Source organism: Triturus cristatus, chromosome 9 (genome assembly GCF_964204655.1).
Source record: "Triturus cristatus chromosome 9, aTriCri1.1, whole genome shotgun sequence".
In the NCBI taxonomy this organism is placed as follows: Eukaryota; Metazoa; Chordata; class Amphibia; order Caudata; family Salamandridae; genus Triturus; species Triturus cristatus.
Window position 1 is genome coordinate 1,286,833,297 of NC_140592.1, and position 10,851 is coordinate 1,286,844,147.

Here is a 10,851-nt window from a genome sequence, read left to right on the forward strand (position 1 = left end):
ATCAGAACAGTTCACAAACCCCTGAGGGAGAGGTTCATTATCAGGGTCTAGATGGGGTTTGATCTAGAATAAGACTGAGTGCTGAATTTCCATAAATGTACCTTCCATGTACAGAAAATTTGTGGAATCCTGAATAAGGCTGCGGGTTGTTTATCAAAGGTGGCACAAATCTCTATGAGGAAGTCAGACATCTCCAACTTGGTACTGTCCAAGATAGACTACTGCAACAGCCTCTACATCGGCCTGCAAGCTTAATAGCTGAACAAAGTACAAATTCTTCAAAACTCAGCAGCCAGACTCTTATTGGACCTGCCTAGGTACCACTCCGTTTCCTCTGCTCTTAAGGATCTTTACTGGGTGAGAGTCAAAAACAGAACCACATTTAAGGCCCCGTTTGACATATAAAGCACTCCACGATTTAGGACCTTCCTGTTTGAAGAAAGCCTCATCATGGTACACTCCGACAAGAAACCCAAGATCAGCAAGCTCCTCCAGGGTAAATTCCATCAGATTAGAAAAGAAAAAAAAATTAAATGGGGTGGCAGCAGCTATGCGGTGAGAGCAGCTACATCCTGGAATCTCCTTCCGCTCAATCTTAGGTCAGCTCAATCCCTGCCCCAGTTCAAGAAACTTAAAAACTTGGCTTTTCAATCAATGGGTCCTTCCATTCTGCTCTCTCGCTGCCTACATATTCAGCGCTAAAACACCTCCGGGTATATGTTGCGCTTTATAAATAGCTTAACATTAACAAATTAATAAGGAGGAAGCACAGGTTCCGATGAGTAAGGCGGTGTCAGAGAGAGCATGTGCACTCTGTTATGGAATAGGAGTGGAAGAACAAATTGGAAAGTGACAATACCTTAGGGACCGTTCTGGCGGTTGAGAGAGGGCTAGGGACTTAAGGGTGGTATAAAACCATTCTGGAATGTAAGAGTTTAACTGAATGGGAAGGATGGCTCAGTTTTCAGGGTTACTAAACAGCCTCAGATTGAATTGAGGAAGAAACTGCTGCTGTCAATGCCCTTTGGTCATACTGGGGTGGTCAAAACCAAGAATTGGATTCAGCAAGATTTCTCCTGGCCGGGGTTATATTTAAAAGTAGAAAGCATGGTTTTTGAACGTGCAGAGTGCTGCAATAGGGAGATGATTTTAAAGCTGTTTAAGTCCCTGATGCAGAAAACAATTCTACCCCCTTTCATGGGAGGAAGAGGCGACTTATCTGGGGTGGAGTAAAGTTTAATGGGGTAGAGAGTCAGAGTGGAGTACCGTGGAGACAAGTGTCAGAGTGGAGTGGACTAGATGGAAGTGGCATAGTTTAGTGGGGCAGAGTAGATTGGCGTAGAGTGCATTTGCTTTGAGTAAAGTGGTGTAGAATCCATTGGCACTGAGTGCAGTGACGTAGAGTAGGGTGATGCAGAGAAGACTGCATTGGTGTGGAGTGGCGCAGAGTGCAGTGGCATAGAGCGGATTGTTTCAGAGTAGAGTCATGTGGCATAGGGTGGCGTCGGTAGAGTGAAGAGGTGTAGAGTGGTGTTGAGTGCAGCGGCATGGAGTAGATTGATGAAGAGTGCAGTGGCGTGGAGAGCAGTGGTGTAGAGTGTAGTGGCATAAAGTGCCTTGGCATAGAGTTGTGTGGTGCAGAGTAAAAAGCAGTGGCGTAGAGTGGTATAGAGTTCAGTGGTGGAAAGTGAAGACTTGCAGAGTAGTGGGTCAGAGTGCATTGGTGCACAATGCAGTGGTGTAGTGGTGTATAGGAGAGTGGTGTGGTGCACAGTAGATTAGAGTGGCGTAGAGCGCTTTGGCCTAGAATGCAGTGTTGCAGAGTAGTGTTATTGAGTGCAATGGTGTAAAATGTAGTGGCATAGAGTGGTATAGAGTAAAGTGACGTAGAGTGCAATGGTGTAGAGTGGTGTACAGAGCAGTAGCATAGTGTTGTAGAGTATAGTGCAGTGTTGCAGAGTAGATTGGCGTAGAATGCAGTGGGGTACAGTGCATTGGATTTGAGTAAAGTGCATTTGCGCAGAGTGTAGCGGCATAGTGCGCAGTGGCATAGTGCGCAGTGACGCAGAGTGCAGTGGAGTGTCGCCAGGTAGATTGCAGTGGTGTGGAGTGGCATAAAGTGGAGTGGAATGGTGCAAAGTGAAATTAAATGGCATAGAGTAGATTGTTTCAGACTAGAGTGAAGGGTCGTAGAGTGTAGTGCCGTAAAGGGAGTGCTTAGAAGTGGATTGGGATACAGTGCAGTGGCAAAGAGTGCAGAGGTGCTTAGCAGAGTAGTGTGCAATGGCTTAAAGTAGTACAGAGTAGAGTGGGGTGGCGTAGATAGAGTGCAGTGGGGTAAAGTGGAGTGTGCAAGCTGCGGTAGTGCACTGTCATTACAGACAACACATTTTATTGAAATGACCATTTCCACAGAAATACCGTTTTTTTATACAAGTATACAGTGCGCAAAAAAGGTGTGGAAAAGTCTAAATTAAAGTATTTGTTGCCACCACGCGTCAAAATTATCCCCAAAAATGGGCTTCATTTGAGCTTTCCATATTCTGAAATATCTGCACAGTTCATGTACAGGCCTTTACGTTATTTTATGTCCTAGAAAAAGATAACTTAGTCTTTCTAGCTTTCATTGGTGTCCAGCTGGATTTTTACATATATCCTCTCACTTTGAAGCCAGAGAAAGAAAAGTAAACACCAAGCTCCCTGAAAGACAGAACCTGACATCTGACCTCATCTTTGAATGCACAGGAAATATGACCAGATGAGAACTAGATTTAAAGGCCTGGTTACATAAATTCAGTTCTGGTTAAATAATAAAGTAAACAGATTTTTGGGCAGGGGAAGGAACGAACTTAAGCTGGACAGTCTAAAACAAGTAAAGCCAGCGAACAAAAAGCCAGAAATTGTGAGCTACAAACCACAAAGCCAACAGTAAAGAACGGGCGGAATGCATTCCCAGGTAAGCTTTCTGAATGTCTCCAAGATGCCTTTAGGGAACCAGAGAGCTGTTCTGCCTGGAAAGCTTGGACCCAAAAACATCTTAGTCTTTACTGTGGAAAGAAGTCCCCTTTCATGACGTTCACAGAGAGTTAGGGCTCAATGATAGTGACAGCAACAGAATGCAGAGTGCAAGGTTGAAAGCAATCAACCTCGATAGCTTCACCCCAGGACTTGCAACACCACAAAGTCACACGTGACTCTACAATGATACCAGCCTCCGCATTGAAATAAAGATATTGCAAAAAAATCAGCTAGCAAGGTCTTTCTACGATTCTCCGAGTTACGTTTTTTCTCTACTTAACCATTAGAGTTGTTGTCCAAGGCCGGGTACTGTCATATTTCAATTGAGTCAATGAAAATATCACTGGCATCCCAGATATAATCTGACCTCTATGAAGCCTTCCAAGCAGCACCCCACGTGATCAAAACAATTAATAGGTTAGTGAGAATCAACCCATTCTGAAACATGCCCACTTGCTCCCCCCTCCATTGTCACATTACCATCAAAGGTCTGCTTTTTCTTGCAGAGTAATTTATGCCTCCACTATAACTGGCAAGCAAAACAAGGGCTTCTGTGGGCCCACAACACCGCCAGCAGCCATTTCATCAGTTTAAAAACAAAGAAGCAGAAAGTATAAAACAATCTGCTGAAATGCACCAATATTCTTTCAGTACCAGGGGGCAGCGGGGAGCTGACAGACAGGGGACATGGCAGTGGTAGGCTGACACCTGTCGGTGGAAGGGTGGGGGAGCAGTGGTGGACTGACACCCGTCTGGGAGGGGGGGGGCAGTGGCGGGCTGACACCCGTCTGGGAGGAGGCAGTGGCGGGCTGACACCTATCGGGGGCGGGTGGTGGGCTGACACCTGTCTGGGAGGGAGGAAGCAGTGGCGGGCTGACACCTGTCTGGGAGGGAGGAAGCAGTGGCGGGCTGACACCTGTCTGGGAGGGAGGAAGCAGTGGCGGGCTGACACCTGTCTGGGAGGGAGGAAGCAGTGGCGGGCTGACACCTGCCAAGGGGTAAGTGGCGGGCTGACACCTGCCAAGGGGTAAGTGGCGGGCTGACACCTGCCAAGGGGTAAGTGGCGGGCTGACACCTGCCAAGGGGTAAGTGGCGGGCTGACACCTGCCAAGGGGTAAGTGGCGGGCTGACACCTGCCAAGGGGTAAGTGGCGGGCTGACACCTGCCAAGGGGTAAGTGGCGGGCTGACACCTGCCAAGGGGTAAGTGGCGGGCTGACACCTGCCAAGGGGTAAGTGGCGGGCTGACACCTGCCAAGGGGTAAGTGGCGGGCTGACACCTGCCAAGGGGTAAGTGGCGGGCTGACACCTGTCTGGGAGGGAGGAAGCAGTGGCGGGCTGACACCTGTCTGGGAGGGAGGAAGCAGTGGCGGGCTGACACCTGTCTGGGAGGGAGGAAGCAGTGGCGGGCTGACACCTGTCTGGGAGGGAGGAAGCAGTGGCGGGCTGACACCTGCCAAGGGGTAAGTGGCGGGCTGACACCTGCCAAGGGGTAAGTGGCGGGCTGACACCTGCCAAGGGGTAAGTGGCGGGCTGACACCTGCCAAGGGGTAAGTGGCGGGCTGACACCTGCCAAGGGGTAAGTGGCGGGCTGACACCTGCCAAGGGGTAAGTGGCGGGCTGACACCTGCCAAGGGGTAAGTGGCGGGCTGACACCTGCCAAGGGGTAAGTGGCGGGCTGACACCTGTCAAGGGGTAAGTGGCGGGCTGACACCTGTCAAGGGGTAAGTGGCGGGCTGACACCTGTCAAGGGGTAAGTGGCGGGCTGACACCTGTCAAGGGGTAAGTGGCGGGCTGACACCTGTCAAGGGGTAAGTGGCGGGCTGACACCTGTCAAGGGGTAAGTGGCGGGCTGACACCTGTCAAGGGGTAAGTGGCGGGCTGACACCCGTCTGGGAGGGAGGGGGGAGGGAGCAGCTGTGGACTGACACCCGTCTGGGAGGGAGGGGGGGGAGCAGCGGTGGACTGACACCCGTCTGGGAGGGAGGGGGGGGGGGGAGCAGCGGTGGACTGACACCCGTCTGGGAGGGAGGGGGGGGGGGGGGGAGCAGCGGTGGACTGACACCCATCTGGGAGGGAGGGGGGGGGGGGAGCAGCGGTGGACTGACACCCGTCTGGGAGGAAGGGGGGGGGGGGGAGCAGCGGTGGACTGACACCCGCCGGGAGGGAGGGAGCAGCGGTGGACTGACACCCGTCTGGGAGGGAGGGGGGGGAGAGGGGGGAGCAGCGGCGGACTGACACCCGTCTGGGGGGGGGGGGGGGGGTGGGGGAGCAGCGGTAGACTGACACCCGTCAGGGAGGGAGGGGGGGCGAGCAGCGGTAGACTGACACCCGTCAGGGAAGGAGGGGGGGCGAGCAGCGTAAGACTGACACCCGTCAGGGAGGGAGGGGGGTGCGAGTAGCGGTAGACTGACACCCGTCAGGGAGGGAGGGGGGGCGAGCAGCGGTAGACTGACACCCGTCTGGGAAGGTGGGGGGGGGGGAGAGCAGCGGTAGACTGACACCCGTCTGGGAAGGTGGGGGGGGGGGGAGCAGCGGTGGACTGACACCCGTCTGGGAAGGTGGGGGGAGCAGCGGTGGACTGACACCCGTCTGGGAGGGAGGGGGGGAGCAGCGGTGGGCTGACACCCATCTGGGAGGGAGGGGGGGGGGAGCAGCGGTGGGCTGATACCCGTCTGGGAGGGAGGGGGGGGGGAGCAGCGGTGGGCTGATACCCGTCTGGGAGGGAGGGGGGGGGGGGAGCAGCGGTGGGCTGACACCCGTCTGGGAGGGAGGGGGGAGCAGCGGTGGGCTGACGCCCGTCTGGGAGGGAGGGGGGAAGCAGCGGTGGGCTGACACCCGTCTGGGAGGGAGGGGGGAAGCAGCGGTGAGCTCACATCCGTGGGGGGGGGGGGGGGGAGCAGTGGTGGGCTGACACCCGTCTGGGAGGGAGGAGGCAGTGGTGGGCCGACATCTGTCATGGGGGGTAGTGACACTTGCCGGGGGGAGCAGTGTTGGCCTGATACCTGTCGGGGGGGGCAGTGCTGGGCTGACACCTGTCTGGGGGGGGGGGGGAGCAGCGGTGGACTGACACCCGTCTGGGAGGGAGGAGCAGCGGTGGACTGACACCCGTCTGGGAGGGAGGGGGGAGCAGCGGTGGACTGACACCCGTCTGGGAGGGAGGGGGGGGAGCAGCGGTGGGCTGACACCCGTCTGGGAGGGAGGGGGGAGCAGCGGTAGGCTGATACCCGTCTGGGAGGGAGGGGGGGGGAGCAGCGGTGGGCTGACACCTGTCTGGGAGGGAGGGGGGAGCAGCGGTGGGCTGACACCCGTCTGGGAGGGAGGGGGGAGCAGCGGTGGGCTGACACCCGTCTGGGAGGGAGGGGGGAAGCAGCGGTGGGCTGACACCCGTCTGGGAGGGAGGGGGGAAGCAGCGGTGGGCTCACACCCGTGGGGGGGGGGGGGGGGGGAGCAGTGGTGGGCTGACACCCGTCTGGGAGGGAGGAGGCAGTGGTGGGCCGACATCTGTCATGGGGGGTAGTGACACTTGCCGGGGGGAGCAGTGTTGGCCTGATACCTGTCGGGGGGGGGGCAGTGCTGGGCTGACACCTGTCGGGGGGGGGGGGGGGCAGTGGTGGGCTGACACCTGTCTGGGAGGGGGGCTGGGCTGACACCTGTCCGGGGGTGGGCAGTGATGGGATGACACCTGCCGGTGGGGGGGGGCGCAGTGATGGGATGACACCTGCGTGGGGGGAGCAGTGATGGAATGACACCTGCGTTGGGGGAGCAGTGATGGGATGACACCTGCCGGGGGGGGGAGGGCAGTGCTGGGCTGACACCTGCCTGGGGAGGGGGGCAGTGCTGGGCTGACACCTGCCGGAAGGCGGGCAGTGCTGGGCTGACACTTGCCTGGGGGGGAGCAGTGTTGGGCTGACACCTGTCTTGGAGGGGGAGTAGTGCTGGGCTGACAGCTGCCTGGGGGGAGAGCAGTGATGAGCTGACACCTGTCGGGGGGGGGGGGGGGGCAGTGGTGGGCCGACATCTGTCAGGGGGGGTAGTGACACCTGCCGGGGGAGCAGTGTTGGCCTGATACCTGTCGGGGGGGGGGGGGGGGGGCAGTGCTGGGCTGACACCTGTCTGGGAGGGGGGGCAGTGCTGGGCTGACACCTGTCTGAGAGGGGGGCTGGGCTGACACCTGTCGGGGGGTGGGCAGTGCTGGGCTGACACCTGCCTGGTGGGGGGTAGTGGTGGGCTGACACCTGTGGGGGGGGGGGCAGTGCTGGGCTGACACCGGTCTTGGAGGGGGGAGCAGTGTTGGGCTGACACCTGTCGTGGGGGGGGGTAGTGCTGGGCTGACACCTGCCTGATGGGGGGTAGTGGTGGGCTGACACCTGTCGGGGGGGGGGGGTGGGGGCAGTGTTGGGCTGACACCTGCCGGGGGGGGGGGGGGCAGTGATGGGCTGACACCTGTCTTGGCGGGGGGAGCAGTGTTGGGCTGACACCTGTCGGGGGGGGGGGGGGGGGGAGTAGTGCTGGGCTGACACCTGCCTGGGGGGAGAGCAGTGATTAGCTGACACCTGTCTGGGGAGGGGTGGCAGTGGTGGGCTGACACCTGTCAGGGGGGGGGGCAGGCAGTGCTGGGCTGACACCTGTCTGGGAGGGGGGGCAGTGCTGGGGTGGCAGAGGCGGGAGCGGACAGGGCAAGGGGGGCTCTTGTTACATTCACTTCTGGGCCCTGGCGTGGCTTCTCCCGCCTCCCTCTCTCTCGCTCGCTCGCTCTCTGCACTCACTCCCGGCCCCTGGCCCCTTTGGTCCTCGCCTCCTCCAGCCGCCCCTTGCCCAGAACTCACTCACCGGCTCATGGTCCCCGTAAGCGCTGGTCCCCGGTCCTACTTCCGGTCCCTGCCCAGCACTTCTGCTTCCGGTCACGTGAGCTGAGCCAAAGGCTCCCCACCTCCCCGCGTGCGCGTTTCAAGCCTCGATCTGGATCAGAACCGGACTCTGCTTCCCAGGACCCAAGTGGTGCTTAGACTAGTGTTCGTCTCGTGTGCGGCAGCTGAGAGTTACAAAAAGAAGTGGTTACTGCGGTTAGTTCTGAAAAAAACAACACTGAATAATCGAGATTTTGCGTACCAAGCCTCGCTCTGGTTTCAAAGTCCTTTTCAGTAATTCCTCCGACAGCGGTACCTCTATCAGCCGTCCTTTAAAGGGGTCTGCGTTTCAAGCCTCGTTCCGGACACGTTCAGCATTTGAATCATACGTCTCAAGTTCAAGCGTCTTTGAACCTACGTTTGAACGTCGCTTCTCTGGCCGGTGTGTTTCAGGCCTCGTTTTGAAAATTCTCGTTCCTATCGATTTCGCCCGGTGTGCGTTTCACGCCTCGTTCCGCACGGTGTACGCAGGGCTCCGTGCTCCAGTTCTGCGCGAGGCGCGGTGTCGTGTTCATGCTTTTTTTGCGGATTTCTACAGCGCGAACTCCATACATGCCAAAATTTCAGAAGAGCAAAGTGGGAGATTTTTTAGAAAAAATCGGGAGAATGTGGTCGTGAATCGGGTTACTGTCATGTGTGGGCTTTGGAAGCGTGCTGCTGCAGGATCGGACATTTGAAACGCAAATGCACGTTTTTGTCTTACTTTTCAGAAGCATGGAGCGCAATGGCAGGCAGAGAGAGGGTGATGCAAGTGTTGGGCACTGGCCTGGCACGTTGCTGGCAGTGCATACTACGCCCCATCCCCCTGTGTGGCAGCCCAGGCACCCACACAGCCTCCCCGAGTACTTCAGAGGTCTTTAAAAGACCATTCGCTTGTTAATGAGGCTTTGTTGGTTTTTCACCCCTCCTAGAACCCCTGCATCGCCACTCTGACTATTGCTGGCAGAATTAGCACCCTGTACAATACCAAGGCCTGTCAGCTGAAACCCCGAGGAATCGGGTTTCTAGACGCTTGAATCGGGAGGCGGGAGACTAGCCTTGAAATCGGTAGTCTCGCGCCTGAATCGGAAGGGTTGGCATGTCTGGAACTCGAGCCTAGGGGATCAGGTCGCTTTACCTGAGCACCGGTGACGTCACAAGGACACGTTCATTTGTGTTAGGCACGGGGAGATGAAGTGATGTGCCTAGAGTCACAGGATGTGGGTGACGCGGACACTTGGACCTGGTTCCAGATCCAAAGTTGGCAGCTCTGGCCGCCAGGCCACATCCTCCCCACAATGCTTTGGGCTCGGGAACACTGTGCACACCCGTAGCCTGGTTACAATCTGGCTGGCTGTGCAGACACCCGGCCAACTATAGTTACTTCCTTATTAGTTTGTAAACAAGCGCTCACACCCCCCATGGGTCTCGTCGTTTGGCGCTTCTGGCTTTGCATCCTGTTCATCCGCCCCATAGCCTTCATCTCCATGAATTCTATTACAGGACCGGAGGCTTCGTATTATGCTTCTTTTTTTAGGTCTCGCGCCTAGTTTTGTAGTGCCTAGCACTGCTCGTGCAGCGCAAGACTTCTTGTACGGGGTTCTGAAAGCTGACCACACGCTTGTGCATGTGGTCAGGCTTTCGCCGGCTGTCATTGGCTTTAGCGTGTTTTTTTTATTTAAAAAAAGGCACGCAATTGGGCAAAGGCGGGCGCATGTCCCGCCTTTGCTCCGCCCATTTCAGTAATTGCCTTTTTTAAAACAATAAGATTGTAATTCGCCCAGAATCACAGAATGTTGAGGTGCTGCAGAGACTCGAACCCAGTTCGCTCAGCTCCTAAATCAGTAACTAGTCTGGCCATAAAGTCATATCCTCTACAGTATGGGACTGGTGTTTGCAGCTGGATACATAGGCTCCTCTTCATTCCAGACAAGCCGTTTTGAGCAAGGAATAAAAGAGTCCTGGTTCTTGCTGTGAGCAGGCTATGCCTTTCCCTGTGTTGCCGTCCTTCTCTCGTTATTGTTACCTCTATCTTTTCCACAAAAATGTACTGTTGTGAAGACAGCATTTAGTAATTTTTACCTTTCTCTAAAATTAAATATTGTCTGCTTGTTTTCGTCAGGCTAACTTTCATAGTTTTAGATTTTTGTGGCAAATGACGGATTAGACTTCGAAGAGGTCAATGTAGAATTAACCTTAACTTTGCGTCTCTTTTCTTCGCCACAAGATAGGAATCTCGCAACAATAAGAAAAAATACTTTAAAACCCAGAAGCCCGTACTGTAAGAGATCAGGACTGGTCCAAACGCTTCCTATTCATTTGCTGTCCCAACAGATGGGTGTTGCAAGTACCTGCATGCATGTTCTTGCCTTTCTCATGTTGTCCCTCTTTCGTGTTTACTGAAGGTTTCATTAACGTTCTCACTATGCCCTGCAACTCAGGTTCAGGTGTGGACTTAGCAATAGACCTCAATTGGGGCACGACAGCAGTGGTGTGCATTCTTAAGGCTGTGTGGGTGCCGGCCTGTTTTCTACATTTCATCTCTCCCCCTTAAGATGGATTGTGGTTTTGCCTCGAGTTGTAGAAACAACCCTACCTGTCCCCTTTGCACTAATATAATCTCCTAGGCTGTTCACAAATCTGCTGGCTCCTCTGGTGGCTCGGCTACTTTCCAGGGGGATTCAGGTACACCAGCAATTGAATGGCTGTGATTTCATGCTCATTCTCAATGGCTGGCTTTATTGCACACCTCTCAGGTATGTTTTCCTTTGGATGGAGGCAGATTTCCACAAAATCAACCCTATTTCTTTACCAGAAGTATTGCAGTGTAGCTTTTTTGGACACTGCATTGGGAGAGAATTTTCTATCCCATTTCCGCAGTCATAAAATCAAGGTCTTGTCCTAGCAGCCTTCTCAGTTGAAGTGATGTTCCTGCAAGTCATTAGC

The 10,851-nt window shown here is 55.4% G+C and overlaps 1 protein-coding gene across 2 annotated transcripts in view; it reads right to left on the bottom strand.

Moving 5' to 3' along the window:
• Positions 1-8,254, bottom strand: part of KATNBL1 (katanin regulatory subunit B1 like 1) — a 77,296-nt gene extending 69,042 nt beyond the window's left edge. The window contains exons 1-2 of one of the 2 annotated variants that reach the window (XM_085627471.1): positions 8,129-8,254; positions 7,850-8,051 (exon numbers count right to left, since the gene is read on the bottom strand). The gene's annotated coding sequence lies outside the window, so the exon portion shown is untranslated. Of the gene's footprint in view, positions 1-7,785; positions 8,052-8,128 lie in introns of those variants that run through there. The other variant, XM_085627472.1, reaches the window with a different exon arrangement.
• Between the last annotated feature and the right edge of the window lie 2,597 nt (positions 8,255-10,851).